The 14,069-nt window shown below is 43.8% G+C and overlaps 2 pseudogenes; both read left to right on the top strand.

The window, feature by feature from the left end:
* The first annotated feature begins 87 nt into the window (after positions 1–87).
* Positions 88–8,116, top strand: LOC124004350 (annotated as a pseudogene).
* A 622-nt stretch (positions 8,117–8,738) lies between these two features.
* On the top strand, positions 8,739–13,388 carry LOC124004171 (annotated as a pseudogene).
* The last annotated feature ends 681 nt before the right edge of the window (positions 13,389–14,069 follow it).

Here is a 14,069-nt window from a genome sequence, read left to right as displayed (position 1 = left end):
TACTCTTGGAGGTTTTGAAATCCTACCCTTTGGCTTCAGTCCAGACTTACCACTCCCTCTCAGCTCTCAAACATACCATGAAACCACAAGGCGTGCCTTTTCACAGAATCAAAACTGTTCTCCTCCTGGCAGAAAAGAAAGATCAACATGTTATAGTTCAGATATGTCTGCGTCTCGCATATCTGTCAGGAAGGACCACCTCAGCTGTCCACTCTGCCAGGAGGTGCTCAGTCATCCAGCTGCTATTCCCTGTGGACACAGTTTCTGCATGATCTGTATCCAGGACTTCTGGGACAATGAAGAAAAGGGTGATCGTTTCTGCAGCTGCCCTGAATGCCAAGACTCCTTTCAGCTGAGGCCTATCCTGATCAAGAACATTGTTCCGGCTGAAATGGTGGAAGGAATGAAGAAGTCCAAGTGTGGAAATAATGTGGGTGCTGGAGGTAAGCGCAGACCTGTTGAAGACTGTCAGGAGGCAGGCCCTTCGCCCAGTCATGCTCTGGGTTGGGCCAGACCCTCGAAGATACCCAAAACCACTAGAGTCTCAGAGGTACCGAAGAGCAGAGTATGTCCTATACATGGCAGACTGCTGGAGATTTACTGCTGTGATGATGATCAATGCATCTGCCCTCTATGCGCTCTGGTTGAGCATAAAGCACATAACAATTTGTTGGCGAAAGAGGGACGGAAAAGGAAGCGGGTACGGACCTTTATCTCAAATCTGGCGCTTCGAGTATCCCAAAGGTTATGTGTATAATTCTCAGTTGATCCCTAGTGATTCAATTCAAATAAGTACGTAAATAACACTTCATTACCGTGTGCATTCCAAGATTTATGAGGTTATTATTGGTTTGACCTTGTAAATATTTAATCTGCAGACAAATTTGCCCTCCACAGGAACAGCTCCAGGACATTAAGAAGGAATCCAAGCAGAGGATCAAAATGAGGGAACAGGAGCAGAAGGACCTAAGAGAGAACATAAAGAGGGTTAAGGTGGGTATACAGTAGATCAGACAAGGAAGTGAATATAGTTATTTACAATACTCTCTGGACAAACTCAACTATAATAGTAACATAGCAGCAAGGCCAGTCTCCTTCCTAACTCATGGGTGTGTACTGCCCCAGGTGTCCCACACTGACAGATTTTAATGCCCAATGTGTTTCAAAATTCTAAAGGCACATTTGAGCTACAGTGTCTTTTGATGCAGGTGTATGGTAACAATTGAATAACAAGAGAAAAAAAAATGAGAATTCTGCATGCTGCTCTTGCTAGTGTTACTGTTCTTTATTAAGCTTTACGTATCGGCCTACAAGGCCTTCGTCAGACATTGCTCCACCTACATCCATTCAATGCACTGAAAGGTGTTGGAATAATGTCAACATAAGGGTGCAAATTAAAAACACTCCCAAAAGCTCTGACGAATGCCTCGAGTCCGATATGTAATGCCAATGTGTTAACTTTATATGACCTATTTAAAAACGTCCTGAAATTAAAAACAAACGTAAATCACTAAGTCTGTCCCTGACTGTATGTGTAACAGGAAGGTGGTAGGGCTGCTGAGGAGCACTGCGAGGGCGTCCTCTCTGGGCTGATCGACTCCCTCCAGAAGCACTACTCCACAGTGAGTTGATCTTGGCCCACGAGACAGCTGCAGTGGCTCAGGCTGAGAGCTCCCTGTGCAGCATGGAGAAAGACATGGCTGCCCTGAAGAGGAGAGATGCTGAGCTGGGGCAGCTCTCTGACAGATGATGATATCCACTTCCTCCAGGTATGGTTAGTTGTATCACAGGCAGTGGTGTGTATTCATGGATGCCAAGGTAAGCCAGGCTTCCTAAAAGAAATTGACCAATAAAAAAACATAAATTATCTTCTTTCATCTCTGTGTTTCATAACGTTCCTTCAATTCGCCGGAGGCTGAATGTATCTCACAGGAGAAAGCATCCGAGCGAGCGAAACAGCGCCCCTCTGTGTCTTTATCTGATCCTACTATCTGACGCTGTCTGACGCTAGCCAATCAGCACTGAGCTCAACTGTGAATGGTCCTGTGGCACACACAAAAAAAAGTGTCAAGGGAACCTAGCTAGCGATCAAAAATTGATTGGCCCTTTCCTAAATTAGCCATTTATGGAGATAGGGATTTGGACTTGTAGTTTTACTTAATTCTCCTTACTGGCCAATGATAATACCATCCAACCATTAATTAATTAATGTTGTGGCCCTGGCCTGAGAGGATGGAAGTTCAATATGTAGATTCATGTGGAAGGCTAAGGTTATAGCTAACGTTGCCCATGAATGGAAGTTAGGCTAGCAAGCAAGCGTTTTAGCCAGGTAGCCTAGGACGACAACAAAATAAAAGCATTTATTGTATGCCAGAATGACCGTTTCATCAACATGAAAGCGAGGAGGATGGCATTGGCTATTCTCTACAAGTAGGTTGAGTCAACATGCTTTTTTTACTTGCACGAAGGTGACATTGATTTTGTCTTTGTAGCTCATTACGTTGCATGTAGCACCAGAATCAAGTTGACATTGTTGTTGCTTGTTGTGTAATCGTAGTGTCACAAACCATTTCTTCCCTCGAGTGTACAGCCCCAATGGATTCATGCATGGAAATGTCACTTTCACTTTTCAGCTCTGAACATTGAATGACATCATCAACACAGTGAATCTTGCCCTCACTCACCCTTCTTTTGCTTTTGAGACACACTTTTGCTAAATGATTATTTGTTCCACAAGCTCTGCATGGTTTTCCGTAGGCAGGGCAGTGCTCTTTGCTACGTGTGTGTGTATTCCCACAGTATTTACATGCTACGAAGCTCTCTGTGTTCACCGTTCGTGGTGAATTGCTCTGCCTCGATTGGTTTAGTCTGAATGTCTGCCTAGCAACAGCGTGAACGGTATCAACGTCGGAGTGTGGGGTTTCGATTTCCATTGTTTTCATTCTCATGTCAGTGACTTCAGCAGTGCGACACATTTCAATGGCAGTTACTAATGTTAAGTTTCTCTCTCTCAGTAGACCCGGCGTGTATCCTCATTTGCAATTCCCAGCACTATTTTGTCACGAATCAATTAATCTTTCAATCCCCCGTATTCACAAGTGGCGGATTTCTCTCTCAAACGGGTTACAAAGTTGTGTACTGACTCACCCTCCTCCTATTTACAGCTTCCGAAAACGAACCGCTCATAAATTACGTTTTTGGCGGGTTTGAAGTAATTCTCCAATGCATCCAATATAGCCTTTGCATCACACTGTTGACGTGCTGTGAGGGTGAGATTGTGCCGGTAGATATGCCTGCATTCGCTGCCCATTATACTCCTCAGAGTTGCCGCTTGTACCTCGTTGGGTTTCTCATGTAGACCGGTCGCCAGCGCATAGTCCTCGAATTCATCCCTGAAGTTGTCCCAATTAGTATTCCAGTCCCCTGTGAGAACCATGGGATTTGGTGGCGGAATGTTCGCTGCCATAGCAATGGAATATCTTCTTTCTTTTCTCTCCAAAACTCTTGAACGTGCCGTCCTTGGTCAGCTCTCCCGCTATCTCTCTCAGAATGACCTTCTTGATCCAAATCAGTCAGGTTTCAAGACTAGTCATTCAACTGAGACTGCTCTTCTCTGTATCACGGAGGCGCTCCGCACCGCTAAAGCTAACTCTCTCTCCTCTGCTCTCATCCTTCTAGACCTATCGGCTGCCTTCGATACTGTGAACCATCAGATCCTCCTCTCCACCCTCTCCGAGTTGGGCATCTCCGGCGCGGCCCACGCTTGGATTGCGTCCTACCTGACAGGTCGCTCCTACCAGGTGGCGTGGCGAGAATCTGTCTCCTCACCACGCGCTCTCACCACTGGTGTCCCCCAGGGCTCTGTTCTAGGCCCTCTCCTATTCTCGCTATACACCAAGTCACTTGGCTCTGTCATAACCTCACATGGTCTCTCCTATCATTGCTATGCAGACGACACACAATTAATCTTCTCCTTTCCCCCTTCTGATGACCAGGTGGCGAATCTCATCTCTGCATGTCTGGCAGACATATCAGTGTGGATGACGGATCACCACCTCAAGCTGAACTTCGGCAAGACGGAGCTGCTCTTCCTCCCGGGGAAGGACTGCCCGTTCCATGATCTCGCCATCACGGTTGACAACTCCATTGTGTCCTCCTCCCAGAGCGCTAAGAACCTTGGCGTGATCCTGGACAACAAACTGTCGTTCTCAACTAACATCAAGGCGGTGGCCCGTTCCTGTAGGTTCATGCTCTACAACATCCGCAGAGTACGACCCTGCCTCACACAGGAAGCGGCGCAGGTCCTAATCCAGGCACTTGTCATCTCCCGTCTGGATTACTGCAACTCGCTGTTGGCTGGGCTCCCTGCCTGTGCCATTAAACCCCTACAACTCATCCAGAACGCCGCAGCCCGTCTAGTGTTCAACCTTCCCAAGTTCTCTCACGTCACCCCGCTCCTCCGCTCTCTCCACTGGCTTCCAGTTGAAGCTCGCATCCGCTACAAGACCATGGTGCTTGCCTACGGAGCTGTGAGGGGAACGGCACCTCAGTACCTCCAGGCTCTGATCAGGCCCTACACCCAAATAAGGGCACTGCGTTCATCCACCTCTGGCCTGCTCGCCTCCCTACCACTGAGGAAGTACAGTTCCCGCTCAGCTCAGTCAAAACTGTTCGCTGCTCTGGCTCCCCAATGGTGGAACAAACTCCCTCACGACGCCAGGACAGCGGAGTCAATCACCACCTTCCGGAGACACCTGAAACCCCACCTCTTTAAGGAACACCTAGGATAGGATAAAGTAATCCTTCTCACCCCCCTTAAAATATTTAGATGCACTATTGTAAAGTGGTTGTTCCACTGGATGTCATAAGGTGAATGCACCAATTTGTAAGTCGCTCTGGATAAGAGCGTCTGCTAAATGACTTAAATGTAAATGTAAATGAATATGAGATTTCTTTGCCTTCAGTCATCGACGTAGGTAGTGATGCTAGCTAGGCAGCTAACAACGAGTTGATCAGTGTGGTGAGTAGGAAACGGCGTGTGTCCGCATATGGAACGTAACTGCGCCTATACTGTACTTAGCTACAAAAATAACAAACGTGTGTTTTCCGAGCCATTTCACACACAGAAATAAGAACCATGGACAGGCACATCATATGTAGCTTGATTGGACTAAATTATTTTTGGATATTTTAGTTGTCACTGTATTAGACTAAGCAAAGTTGATTTGATTATGTTGAAATGGCGCTGGAACAGTGGAGGCTCCTGTTTTCTGTGTGACTTGCAGTAACTCTGTGGTTTTAAATCAATAGTTATTTAGTGGTCCGAAAATTTCGGAAACATTAACTTGCTTGACCATGCTGTAGGTCAAGTAGTGGGGTTCTGTAGCTCAGTTGGTAGAGCATGGCGCTTGTAACGCCAGGGTAGTGGGTTCGATCCCCGGGACCACCCATACGTAGAATGTATGCACACATGACTGTAAGTCGCTTTGGATAAAAGCGTCTGCTAAATGGCATATATTATTATTATATATAAGTAACTTTCTTACATGCGATATGCTTTGTGGACGTCACTGGACAGATGTTGCTCTCCAATTTTGTGATAAAACAAAAGTGTGGTTGAATTTATTCTGCTACTGTGTCTTCTTATTGTCTCTGCTTTTATATATATATATGACCTTTATTTAACTAGGCAAGTCAGTTAAGAACAAATTCTTATTTACAATGACGCCCTACACCTGCCAAAAACCGGACGACGCTGGGCCAATTGTGCGCCGGCCTATGGGACTCCCAATCAATGCCGGTTGCGGTACAACCTGAATTCGAACCAGGGTGTCTGTAGTGACGCCTCAAGCAATAAGATGCAGTGCCTGAGATCGCTGAGCCACTTTGGAGCCATTTTAGGCCTATACAGTATATCACGGTCGCAAGACATATGAATTAATAAGTTATAGAGCAAACAACACTATCACAACACAGGTTGCAATATGGCTCGTTTTGGCTTCCCCAGTGTTTTTACCCACACACTGCTACTGATCACAGGCTGTAGTAGATAGATGTAGGATCTGGTTCTGAGGTTCACAAGTGTGTGCATGATGACATGGTGAATTTTCACAACTAATAATGATAACTATCATTTTCAAGTCTCTCTCTATCTCCCTCTCTATCTTGAAAAAAAGAGATTGCCCTCTCTCTCTAACCTCCCAGAACCCCCTGACTTGTCCAGTGTCTCGACGGATCCACACCTCCCCTTTGAGGCCATAAGGAGTGCTGTCTCAGAGTTTGGGAATCGACTAGAGGCTTTTGCTGAGGAGGAAATCAGTACGGTGTCTCAAACTGGTCAGTTGAAGGGAGGTATACCGCAGACAGACGTACACATAGGCAGACAGACAGACCAATATACAATACATTTCTAAAGGATTTTATGATCTGTCTCAACAGTGGCTGGAAATGGAGGTTCCCAGTCTCCAGACCATAGAGTCATACCTGAGCAGCTTCCAGGTGAATCTTATCCTTCTTTTTATGTGTTATCCCAAGTGTTTCAGAAAATCAGTCACATTTTACCTGACCCCTAGTAATGAGAGTTTGTAATTAACAAGAACTTTAACCACAACTGAGCCTTTCTCCTGACCTACACAGTTATCAGTGCTGCACAGACCCCAGAGCCTACGACCAGAACAGAATTTCTACAGTGTGAGTCCTATGTTCTTTGTGTAACACATCGAATCTTCACTCAACCTTTACAACAGAAACATAGTAAAAAAGAGATTTATTTTTAAATGGATCTGAACCAATCTCGTGATAATGCTGTTTGAACATGATCATGTAGAGTTCAAAAAGTACTCGCACTCAAAACCATGAGAGGAATAATATCCCAAGGAGACCGAGATGCAAAAATAATATAATTAATTTAGACCATGTTCAAAAGAATACAAAAAGTGAAAGTGTAAGGTGCTAATATTTTTATTTTTTTAAGAAACAGAGCATACGTTTCGGCCTTATGCCTTCAAGGACTAAACGTATGCTTTTCATTCTAGCCTGAGCGCTAACCCTCATACTTGCTTTCTATGAACATGGTCATGAACTTCATTTTACCATCGTCTTTGATCCTTCAGATGCTTGTGAGCTTACCTTGGACCCCAACACTGCCCACAAGGACCTCTCCCTCTCAGAGGACGGCAGAATGGTGAGGTGGGATGCCAAAAAGCAGAAGGAACCGGTCCAACCTCACTCTGAGAGGTTTAACTACCGTCGCCAGGTGCTGTGCAAGAAGGGGCTTGAAGCTGAGCGCTGCTACTGGGAGGTGGAAGTGGTGGGGAACAAGGCTGAGATTGCCCTGGCCTATTGGGGCATAGACAGAAAATCAGTCTCTTAAGAGATCCGCTTTTGGGGCCAGTGACCAATCCTGGAGCCTTGACCGTTCTAAAGGCTATTCTGTGTGCCACAACAGTGAAGGTGTTGCACTCTGTGCAACCCCCAGCCAGTGCAGATTAGGGGTTTACCTGCAATTTAAGGAGGGCACCATAACATTTTATGAAGTCTCAGATAAGATGGAGTTACTCTACAGAACCAAGAAGTTCACATTCACTGAACCCTTCTACCCAGGGTTCTGGCTTGGGGAGGAGAGTTGCATCACACTATGTAATCTGAGGCATGAAAGATTCTAACCATGAGAGTAAAACTAGGACATAGAGATCGGGTTGCAAAAATCTGGTAACTTTCCCCAAATTCCACGTTTGCCAGAAATCCAGGTTGGATAATTCCCAGAATCAGGAGGGAATAAGCAGGAAATCCACAATCCTCCAAACAGGATTTCTGGGAATCTTGGGAAAGTTACCAGATTTTTGCAACCCTATATAGAAAATAATATACTAGAAAATGTAGACTGTGGATAGAAGTTCAAAATAAAGCTATATACATGGTATACATCCTGGATAACAGTTAAAAGGCTTTAGAATGCTGGTTTTGGGGGATAATATCTTGGTTTTATTAGCTTGTAAACCTCTAAAATCAGCTTGTACCCTCTTTACATTTGTAATATTGACGTATTTGTAATATCTACTGAAACATTTTTACATTTTTCATACAATTTTTATAAAAATAAAATCACGTAAATTAATTGCTAAAGTGTTGTTTTATACAACTTTTATGACATACTTTTTCTGACTATTTCACACTAGAGGGCAGTGTCATGTCCCTTATACAGCAGGATGACATGAGAGGATGGGGTCATTAGTCCAGTAGTTACTGCTTTACACTTGCACTTTTCAAAGATTTAAAGTTTAGTCAATGTTAAAGATCAAGGAACTTGAAAAAATTCAAACATTTGTACTTTAATTTAAATATTAATTTTCCTATTATTATATACTGTTAATGCTTACAATGAAGGTGAAAGTGACAGGGGTTGTTCACTGATGGAAACATTTCCTTCAAACTGTCTTCCAAAGGTTGTTCTTTGCCACAGATTTGTGTTTGGATGTCCTACTTATTTTGAAATCAAATCAAGTTGAATAGAAACTTGGTAATAGGCAAAAATGTGGCTGTACCCCTAACTGTCAGAAGGAGTGGCACTTTGGAATGCAGACAGGGGCCTGCCTACAGGGTGGGCTACTGATAAATAAAAGGAAGGTTCATGATTTCTTCCCAAACTGAACTACCAAAAGAGAGAGAGGATAGCCTGCCCCAATGTGTTTTTGCTTTACCCCTGGGCCTAAAAAAAAAAAACGTTTTGAATCTTCTCAACATTTTTGGTGCAAACGAGGACCATAGACTAAACAACATTCCTGGACGTGCTATTGTCTCCACTCCAAGTCCTGATCTGCTCAATGTGTGTGTCCTCTCAGGGCCATACTTTGACCCACGCCATGACCTCATCCAAAACATGTCTACGGGAAGACTGGGACGGAAAACAGGATGTCAGGAAAAAGGTTGTGATCAATGTTGGTGGCATGCGTCATGAAACTTCCATGGCCACTCGCAAGAGCTTGCCCCGGTACCCGTTTAGCTAAACTGATGGACCATGTTTTAAAAACCTTTTATTTTACTAGGCAAGTCAGTTAAGAACCAATTCTTATTTTCAATGACGGCCCTGGAATGGTGGGCTAACTAACGGTCTAACCACCAGGCTACACTGCCGACCATGACCTCACTGAATTATTATTTGACAGACATCCAGGTGTTTTCTCCAATGTTCTGAATTATTACAGAACCGGCAAGCTTCACTGACCAACAGATGTCTGCGGTCCCCTTTTTGAAGAGGAGGTGGCTTTTTGGGAGGTCGACGAGGCAGCTGTGGAACCTTGTTGCTGGATAACATTCTGCCAACATAGGGATGCTGAAGAGGCCCTTGCAGCGTTTGGGCCATCTGACTCAAATGTGCGCCACAATAAAGAGTTTGCAGATCGATTCGATGTTGAAGACAACACAACAAATTCTCAGAGCTGCTTCAAAAGGTGGAAACCAAAAATATGGGCTCTATTTGACAACCCATTCTCGTCTATGGTTGCCAAGATATGTATTATTTATGTTCATAAATGACCAGCATGGTCGAATAATAATAAGGCAGAACAGTTGAAACTGGAGCACCACATCAGGTAACTGATGCAAGCAGTAGAATCCGATTTTCTTCTTTAAATGGAACAGCGGGGGGGAAAGACACACACACACAGACACACATAAACATGATAAGATGTGCACATGTATGAAGGCAATTCTTAATCCAATTCTAAACTTGCCTTGAGGCCGCAGGTGTGTGATGCCGCAGTCAGACGCGCTTCCAAGCAACCACAGAACAGGGAATCCAAAACTCCAATAGTCTAAAAACAAACAAACAGGGTAATTTCATAGGCTGTATTCCATCGATGAACAAAGTCAAAGCGATCAAATTTAAACTGTAAACAAAATATATAGACTAGCAGCAGGTTTCTTAGTTCCAAGTCGTAGCGTAGCTGTCAAAAACCGGTAGGGTACCGCCATACCTAAGGCCTAGTGGACCCATACTGTAGGGTACCGCCATACCTAAGGCCTAGTGGACCCATACTGTAGGGTACCGCCATACCTAAGGCCTAGTGGACCCATACTGTAGGGTACCGCCATACCTAAGGCCTAGTGGACCCATACTGTAGGGTACCGCCATACCTAAGGCCTAGTGAGAAGGATTACTTATCCTATCCTAGGTATTCCTTAAAGAGGTGGGGTTTCAGGTGTCTCCGGAAGGTGGTGATTGACTCCGCTGTCCTGGCGTCGTGAGGGAGTTTGTTCCACCATTGGGGGGCCAGAGCAGCGAACAGTTTTGACTGGGCTGAGCGGAAACTGTACTTCCTCAGTGCTCGCCTCCCTACCACTGAGGAAGTACAGTTCCCGCTCAGCCCAGTCAAAACTGTTCGCTGCTCTGGCCCCCCAATGGTGGAACAAACTCCCTCACGACGCCAGGACAGCGGAGTCAATCACCACCTTCCGGAGACACCTGAAACCCCACCTCTAAGGAATACCTAGGATAGGATAAGTAATCCTTCTCACCCCCCCCCTTTAAGATTTAGATGCACTATTGTCAAGTGACTGTTCTACTGGATGTCATAAGGTGAATGCACCAATTTGTAAGTCGCTCTTGATAAGAGCGTCTGCTAAATGACTTAAATGTAAATGTAGTGGACCCATACTGTAGGGTACCGCCATAACTAAGGCCTAGTGGACCCATACTGCAAATAAATCTAAATAGGTAAAGGGAAGAGGAACAAGGGAAAAAAGGGGGGTGTCCAGGAAAGGCTCCATAATACTTTTAAATACCCAAGATAATCATAATAGAAAACCAAAAACATGTTAAAATATCTATAGAAAAGACAGAAATGCCAATGGTGGAGGAGTTGCTGTTTATAATCAGAACCAGATTCTTGTAAAGCTAATTGGTCCTTCTGTAGCTCAGTTGGTACAGCATGGCGCTTGTAACGCCAGGGTAGTGGGTTCGATCCCCGGGACCACCCATACGTAGAATGTATGCACACATGACTGTAAGTCGCTTTGGATAAAAGCGTCTGCTAAATGGCATATATTATTATTATTATTATAAATACTGTCGAAGTAATATGGCTACAGGTTCATCTTCCTCACCTAAAGCCCATTCTTGTGGGAAGCTTCTATAGATCACCAAGTGATAACAGTCAGTATCTGGGTAATATGTGTGCAATGCTTGATAATGTATGTGATATCAACAGTATAACTGATCAAATTATGAAAGACAAGCATTGTAATTTTGAATTCTGTAAAGCAAATGTGGAAGAGTTGAAAAAAGTATTGTTGTCTATCAGCAATGACAAGCCACCGGGGTCTGACAACTTGGATGGAGGATTATAGTGGACAATATTGCCACTCCTATTTGCCATATTTTCAATCTAAGCCTACTAGAAAGTGTGTGCCCTCAGGCCTGGAGGTCATTCCCCTACCTAAGAATAAAAAGCCCTCTTATCTGGCTCAAATAGCTGACCAATCAGCCTGTTACCAACCCTAAGTAAACTTTTGGAAAAAACAAGCATGGCACTTAACACAAATGACTAATGATTGGCTGAGAGAAATTGATCATAAAAAGATTGTGGGAGCTGTTCTGTTAGACTTCAGTGAGGCTTTTGACATTATTGATCATACTCTGCTGCTGGAAAAACATATGTGTTATGGCTTTACACCCCCTGCTATATTGTGGATGAAGAGTTGCCTGTCTAACAGAACACAGAGGGTGTTTCTTCAATGGAAGCGGATGACTCAACACTACACGTCAGCTGCTACAGCAAGTTAAATCACTGCAACACTTAACACAGAGCTGCAGTTAGTTTTAGAATGGATGGCAAGGAATACGTTAGTCCTAAATATTTCACAAAGTATTGTATTTGGGACAAATCAGTCACTAAACCCTGAACCTCAACTAAATCTTGTAATAAATAATGTGGAAATTGAGCAAGCTGAGGTGACTAAACTGCTTGGAGTAACTCTGGATTGCAAACTGTCATGGTCAAAACATATTGATACAACAGTAGCTACGATGGGGAGAAGTCTGTCCATAATAAAGCGTTGCTCTGCCTTCTTAACAACACTATCAACATGGCAGGTCCTACAGGCTCTAGTTTTTTCTCACCTAGACTACTGTTCAGCCGTGGTCAACTGTCACAAAGAGGGACCTCAGAAAATTACAATTGGCTCAGAACGGGTCAGCACGGCTGGCCCCTAATTGTACACGGAGAGCTAACATTAATAATGTAAATCTCATTTAAATCTCTCATGGCTCAAAGTGGAGGAGAGATTGACTCCATCACTACTTGTTTTATAAGAAGTGTTGAGAAGCTGAATGCAAAGAGGTGTCTTTTTAAACTACTAGCATACAGCTCGGACACCACTGCATACCCCACAAGACATGTCACCAGAGGTCTCTTCACAATCCCCAAGTCAAGAACAGGCTAAGGGAGGCGCACAGTACTACATAGAACCATGAGTGCATGGAACTCTATTTCACATCAGGTAACTGATGCAAGCAGTAGAATCACTTTTTTTTTAAAGATAAAAATACACCTTGTGGAACAGAAGGGACTGTGAAGAGACACACAGACACACGCACACACACACGAGCACATGCACGTACATTGCAATATTGTTGTATGGTGGTACTATACATTTTGTACTGTAGATATGTCGTGGTATAAAAATGTTCGATGATGTACTGTTTTATCTTTTGTTTTATGTGTGACGTAAGTGCCTTAATGTGTTTGGACCCCAGGAAGAGTAGCTGCTGCCTAGGGGTTCCCTAATAAATACAAATAAATACAAATACAACTCTAAATAAATGTTTATACCACATTTCATTGCTGCCTTGCAGCAACACAATTCACTTCACAAGTAATTAAAACAAATGCAAATTAAATAATAATAATTGGAGACAGGGGGTCTTTAAGCTGACACGCCACATGGTGGGCATACGTGTGTTAGTCTACACACTAAAGGCCAGCATTTAAGAGTTCTGCCTCCTTGCTGTCTCCCTCACTATTGGAATCCTCATCTTCAGCACCCTGCTCTACTACGCAGAACACCTAGAGGCTGACCATGATGAACATAATATCAGTAACATCCCCATGGGCTTCTGGTGGGCGGTTTTTACCATGACAACCGTTGGTTATGGGGACATTATCCCCATGACCTATACTGGTATGGTAATTGGAGCTCTATGTGCTCTGGCAGGCATTCTGACCATAGCAATGCCTGTCCCAGTCATAGTCAATAACTTCCGCCTGTACTACTCCCTGGCCATGGCCCAACAAAAGCTCCCAAAGAAGAAGAAGAGGCAACACCTGCCCTGTCTGGAGCACTCAGCCAGCCTTCTCCAAGAGGGGAGCAGCCAAAATGAAGCCTGTTAGGAGAGGAGAGGTCGTGTTCAGGTATTTCATATCATCAGTAGTATTTGTATATTTATATTATTTTATTATGTTAATATCCCTATTTTTGTTGCTCAGAAAACAAGCTCAACATGTATCTCTCTTTCCCTCTTAGAGTCCAATGTGCCTTTAATTGAATCCCAGGCTTAGTCTGGTTATGAGACCCTGGAGGTAAAGAGTCCTGATATTTCCATTATACCGGATTTGGACATTATAGCTATATTATAACATATTTAACATCATAAAATGTTACATTTTATCATCTTTAAGCAAACATGGGAAAGGACTACTTGACTATTCAAGGTCCTATGTATGAAAGTTTCAGTCAAGTCATTTTCTTATACACATATGTCACATTTGTGTGAGCGTGATATCACCACAATATCTGTCTAATAATCATAAACAACTCAAAAAGTTGTCTAATGCCTGTGTTCTGATGTGTGAAGCCTGAATGTGTTCAGATACATGCCCTCTTGCACTATTTAATTCAATGGTCATTCATGGGCTTCCAATAAGTCCTTTAACTGTTCTCTGCCAAAACATCTGTTGAGGCCACAGTGAGGGAGGACATTTCCTCTGCCAGAATAACACGTTTTATACAGATGTGTGTCATCTGTTGCCCATCTGTTGCCCTATCCAAGGGATTTTGTTACAGATCTGTAC

Source organism: Oncorhynchus gorbuscha, linkage group LG18, assembly GCF_021184085.1.
Source record: "Oncorhynchus gorbuscha isolate QuinsamMale2020 ecotype Even-year linkage group LG18, OgorEven_v1.0, whole genome shotgun sequence".
Taxonomy (NCBI): domain Eukaryota; kingdom Metazoa; phylum Chordata; class Actinopteri; order Salmoniformes; family Salmonidae; genus Oncorhynchus; species Oncorhynchus gorbuscha.
The sequence above is the reverse complement of the archived record's forward strand: the minus strand, read 5'-3'. Positions and strand labels throughout refer to the sequence as shown.